This window comes from Pan troglodytes, chromosome 5 (assembly GCF_028858775.2).
Source record: "Pan troglodytes isolate AG18354 chromosome 5, NHGRI_mPanTro3-v2.0_pri, whole genome shotgun sequence".
NCBI classification, from domain to species: Eukaryota; Metazoa; Chordata; class Mammalia; order Primates; family Hominidae; genus Pan; species Pan troglodytes.
The window spans coordinates 171,682,408-171,688,547 of record NC_072403.2 but is presented as its reverse complement, the minus strand read 5'-3'; positions in this window follow the sequence as shown (position 1 = coordinate 171,688,547).

Here is a 6,140-nt window from a genome sequence, read left to right as displayed (position 1 = left end):
CCTTTGTCTTCAGTTACCAGGGTAGGTAGGGAAGGCCCGTCAGGTGGGGGCAGGGCTAGGAGTGTCTGAGCTGACTCTCCTTGGGCAGGTCTTGCTGCTGCTGCTGTGGGGGTTGGGAGTTAGGTTCCCAGGTCAATGGAGTTGTGTTCTTAGGAGGATTATGGCTGCCTCTGCAGAGTCATGCAGATTGTCAGGGAAGTGGGGGAAAGCCGGGAGTCATAGGCCTCACCCAGCTCCCATGCAATCCGAAGAGCTGGTTTCACTCCCACAGTGTTCCCACCAACAGCCCCAGCAGGGCTTCAGAATTTGCCCCAGGCTACCCACCTCCCAGCTGTGAAAGAAAAGGGTTTGGTTCTTTCCTTGCCTGTGGAGTCTGCACACCAGATTCGCACCCTCCCCCGAGTTCTGGCCAGGAGGCTTCTCACCCAGTTCAAATTGTTACAAAGTTCAGCTGGAGACTTCCTTCTCCCTGTGGCATCCTTCCCCCACCTCCACCATGTCTCCGGCCACCCTCCCGAAGGGTGCCTGGTGGTGCCGGCACGAATGGCCTGCTTGGGGGCCAGTGAGCTCCCAGCGCCTTTCCGCTGCTTCTTCTACCCCTGTAATTCACTCAGCTCTCTAAATTGACTCAGTTCCAGGTAAGGTCAGAAACTTCTCCCGTGGAGCTGCACCTGCTCGGAGGAAGAGGATATTCTTCCTCTTCTGGGTCTTACAAAGTTGCCGCACGAGTTAGCTTAGGCCTTGCTAGCAGTCTTCTCCCTCCTTGAGTCCTGGCCTGGTACCCTACTCCCATTTCTTCTCTTTTCTAGGGAATTCATCTTTGCCAAGGCTGTTGAGGTTGGGGTGGGGAGTGAAAAATTATTTTGTCTTTATTATACCCTCTAGATGAACCTCTTCTCTTTAAATTCCCCATTCTAGAGTATGCCCTGGGGCTCATCTGAAAATCAAAAAACCATCTGCCATCTGCTCTGAGTTTCAGATTTAATTCCTAGGCATGCCTCAAGGTTAAAAGACCTCTGTTTCCATTGCTCTCCAACAACTTCTAAGGTTAATGTCCCTAAAAAGCTCCATTTTCCATCAACCAAGTAAATCTCAGAATTCTTTTTTTCTATTAACTTAAATATATTTGTTCCATAACCGGTAGGTGGCAGTATTTCTACACTTTTCTGCCTTTCATGTAATAAGCTTTACCTAAAAGCAGAGTGGGTTCAGGGTGTTGGAACAGTCTTAAAGGAGTTCTCCTAAGACACATATTACCCAGAAGTTGTTTTTTTTTGTTTGTTTGTTTGTTTGTTTGTTTGTTTTTGATAAAACAGAGTCTCACTGTGTTGCCCAGGCTGGTCTTGAACTCTTGGGCTAAAGAGATCCCCCTGCTTTAGCTTTCTGAGTACCTGGGATTACAGGTGTAATCCCTAGAGATTACAGGAGCTCTACCCAGAACTTTTTTTGTTGTTCACTGAGAACTGATCATCTTTTACTTTATTTTCATTATCAAACTTTTTAATTATTTTTATTCTGAGACAATCTAAAATTTACATAAAAGTTGCAATTATAGTACAAGAACCTTAGTTTTTCCAGAGTCACTGGGGTGTAAGTTGCTGATGTGACGTCCCATCACCGCTGAATACTTTATGTGCATTTCCAGCAAACAAGGCCATTCTCCTCCATAGCCACCATATGGCCATCAAAATCAGGAAATTTACGCTGATACATTACCATCTTGTAATCCTCAGATACCATTCAGATACCATTCACCAATTGTTCCAATAGTGCTCTTTGTAGCAAAACCCAGTCCACAATCACCCCGAGTATTTACTTATCATATCTCCTACCATCCTTCAAACTGGACTGGCTCCATAGTCTTTCCTTGTCTTCCATTACCTTGATACTTTTGAGATTACACGCATTATTTTGTAGCATATCCCTCAATTTGGGATTGTCTAAATTTTGTAATATCAGATTCAAGTTACGCATATTTGGCAGACATCTTATTGCATACCATCAGATGGCACACCGTGTTGATTTGTCTCATTATCAGTGATGTTAACTTTGATCACTTGATTCTCCTCGTGTCTGCCAGACTTCTCCATTGGAAACAGATTCTCTTTCCCTTTGTAGCTAATAGGACTTTTGTGAGGAGTTACTTTGAGACTATGTATCATGTTTATTATCAAACTTTCAAATTATTCATTTATTTATAGACTGACGAATTTTTATTTCTTTCAATAGGTTATTTTGATGCTCAAATTGTTTCAGATTTAGTCAGTGGAAAGTACTTCGAGATGTCTTTTATGACCTTTTGATATGCCCATCAATAATTTCTGGCACAACGTGTTCAAAGTTCAAATTGTATTTCCTCTGATCCCAAAGCAGCCATTTCTCCTCAGAGCCCTGGGTCTTTTTGTGTAGAGTGGTTTCGAGTGAGCTCATTGCTATTAGAGTATCATTGCTTGTGGGTCTTTTTGATGGGCAGAGCTAAATACCTATATAGATATATAGATATACATGTATAGCTATACATATATACATATACACACATACTTACAGATATTTTTATATGTACGTATACATATACAAAAATATATACATATATGTATAGATATACATATGTATACATATATGTATAGATATACAGATGTATACATACATGTATAGATATACAGATGTATACATATATGTATAGATATACATATGTATACATATATAGATATACATATGTATACATATATAGATATACATATGTATACATATATGTATAGATATACATATGTATACATATATGTATAGATATACATATGTATACATATATGTATAGATATACATATGTATACATATATGTATAGATATACATATGTATACATATATAGATATACATATATCAGACAAATACAGCTACATTTATTTCTATATTTATATATATTGAAAACCATGAATTCACACAAGAGCTGTGTACATAATTTGCAAGGCACAGTGCAAAATGAAAATGTGGTGTCCTTTGTTCAAAAAGCAGAAAAGAAGGGCCATTAAAGATACTGAAATATAGACCTTTGCTGTATTTTCACAGCCTCTCTTAGCTTTTCACAGTATTTTCGTTTGCTATTTAGTGCCATTCTAAGGAAAGAATAATTTAAAATTTAAATTACTAGCATTAATTTTAACATTCATCTTTATGTTGTGCAGTGATAGTTTTCTTTTCTTTTCTTTTTTTTTTTTGAGATGGAGTCTTGCTCTGTCGCCCAGGCTGGAGTGCAGTGGCATGATCTCGGCTCACTGCAACCTCTGCTTCCCAGGTTCAAACGATTCTCCTGCCTCAACCTCCCAAGTAGCTGGGACTATGGGCGTGTGCCACCACACCCAGCTAACTTTTGTATTTTTAGTAGAGATGGGGTTTCACCATGTTGGCCAGGCTTATCTCGAACCCCTGACCTCAGGTGATCCGCCCACCTCAGCCTTCCCAAGTGCTGGGATTACAGGTGTGAGCCACCACGCCTTGCCGTAATGCTAGTTTTCAATGCAAATATAAGAGCATTTAACTCATATGGGGACTCACTGATAATGACACAATGCATAATTTGCAGATCGTACAGGAGTATTTTGTTCCTACCAGAAAGGTGGAAACACCGTACAGCACTAACTCACCTGTTTTTATTTCCTCCTGTTATATGCACATTCTATGACACTCTCTGCCTTTGGCTTACTGATGAGTAAGGGAGGATGGAAAGGACAAGGAATGATGTGGAGCCCTCTCTTTGCTTTTCCTTCTACCTCACTATTTTCTGTGTAGCTGGCTGGTTAAAACAAAATAACACGAGTCATAACGAACATGATAGGGTTCCTTGGTCTTTTGTGTTCCTTTCATTACTTTGGAAAAAGGTTCTAGTTGAAATGCAGAGTGTGGCTCCTGGAGCTGTCGGTGCCCTGTTACTCTGACACAAATGTGGCATGTACTTGCCGTGTACTTGGTTTGGGTGTCACCGAATGCCACTCATCATGGGCTACAGGAATTCTGTGCTCCTGGGCATCGCCAATGTTATGCATGTGACATCTGGGAACTGCAGACATGGGCATTGTGCCTGTCTCCTCTGCTCATTCGCATGTTCTGTGTCATGTTGGACTTCACGTCCAAAACACAAGTTCAAAGATAAAATTATTAAGGATTTCCAGATGGTGCCAGTAGAGCATTAAACAAAGTAAAGATCTTCTGTGTATGGTCCCCGTGCATCTGCACAGGTCCCACTGTCTACGAAGCTGGCCTTGGCTCTGGCCTCCAACAACCTGGACTAAAACCGGCTTGAAACCTGCATTAGATGCTGACATGACCCGTGACATGACCCGTGCAAGTGGGAACCATGGAAAAACACTCTTTCCATTTGTCTTGTATGATACATTTGAGTAGAGTATTTAGCCTACATACACAGTACTGCACAGGCAGCCTCAATCTGCCAGGGATCAGTTGTTATCATATGCCAATTTGAATGCACTGGTATAGTTCTCCTTTCTCTTACCCATCTAGAAAACATTTCCTAAGGCAAGAGCTCATGCTTCAAGTTCTTTTTTTTCTGAATCCTTTGTTCTGACTTACTTAGGTTATCAGGTTGCCGTAGTCAGTTTTCGGACATGTGAAGGGGCAGTAGGGTAACCGCCCGTGCGAATGCCAATCATGATGGTGTGTATTTATTTTATTCCCTTCACTTCCTGCCTGGGAGTTTCTTCCCACAAGAAGGTAATCCGATTTGTGTAAGTTATAATTCTCAATTCCTGATTCCTCCAATGTTTCTCTTGTGCCTTCTGTCTGGGAAAATCCCCTTATTTTCTGTGATTCGGTGTAATGGTGCCTTTTTTTGAGGTCCCAGGCCAAATCGATCACTCCCTCTGCTCCTCTCTCTTTCTGGTACTTGCTGGTTTAATCTGCTTCTAGGTCTGTTTTCTCCACAACTTCAAGTTTCTCAGGGTGGGAATGGGGCTCTTATTCACTTTTGTGTCCTGAAAGCTTATCGCAGGGCTTGACGCCTAGCGCGTGTCAATTTAAAATGGGGAATACTTAGAACCTAACAGTTGTCACCTTGAGTGTTTCCTTCTCACATTTTATTTTAGTCCATCGTTTTTACCAGTTAAGATGGCGTATATTTTTAGTTGAGGAAAACAGACTAGAAAGCATTACCCCATATGCTGATGGCTTTATTATGAATAACAAGGAGTTGTCTAAATAGACATCTCATGATCATCATGGAGTGTAACATAAGGTAGCCCCTTCCAAAGCCCGACTGTCATTCTGAAGGCTCGTTGCTAAGCACACTGCATGATTGGTTCAGTTTATTTACGCTTCTGAAAAGTAAAAATGTTTAAAGACATTTCTGGCTCTTTACTAAGATTAAAAAAACCCAGCTACAAATAGTATTTGGTAAAATTCATTTAAAAACACTTGCCTGGTAAGAATTATTGTGGGTATCCTTAATGGCCTACAGCTTGGACTTCAAGGGTCCATTTGTGTGTTTAGGGGTCCTGGAACCATCCCCTGGGAAATGATGGCTCTGCCTCTGGCTGCCATCCCGGGCTACCTCCTGTGGAGTGAATGGCACATTGTAGTTTATTCTGGAGACCCTGCCTCAACCCTATTGGTTCACGAGGAGGGTAGACCTGTCCGTAATTTGTGACATATACTGTAATTTTACTTTGGGTAATTGTCAGAGCAAAACCCCAAACTGCTGACCAATATTTATACAAATTAGGAAATAATACTTATAGGAATTTGTCTGAAGCATGACTGCCTAGTACATTACACAGTAATCCATAAATGATAGATTTTGCTCTCTCCCCACCCTCAACATGGGCTTCCTCTTCTTTTTTATAATGATGATAAATTCTATCTGTTCTCTGGACTTTGCTAGATGCTCTAGAAATTATTCTTGAACTGGGCAGACCACTGGGCTGCTGCCCATGTGCATTGAGTTATTGCGGCCTTTTGTAGGCCTCCATTCACTGAACAGGTGGGGAGAAGAAAGTAGCTGAGTGCTTGGGCTGTGGAGACCAACGGCCCTGATCTGAACCCTGCTCTGATCCTGGCTCTTCCTCTTGCCAGCCGTGTACCACTGGCAGGTTACCTGACCTCTCTGCCTCAGTTTCCTCATCTGTAACATGGG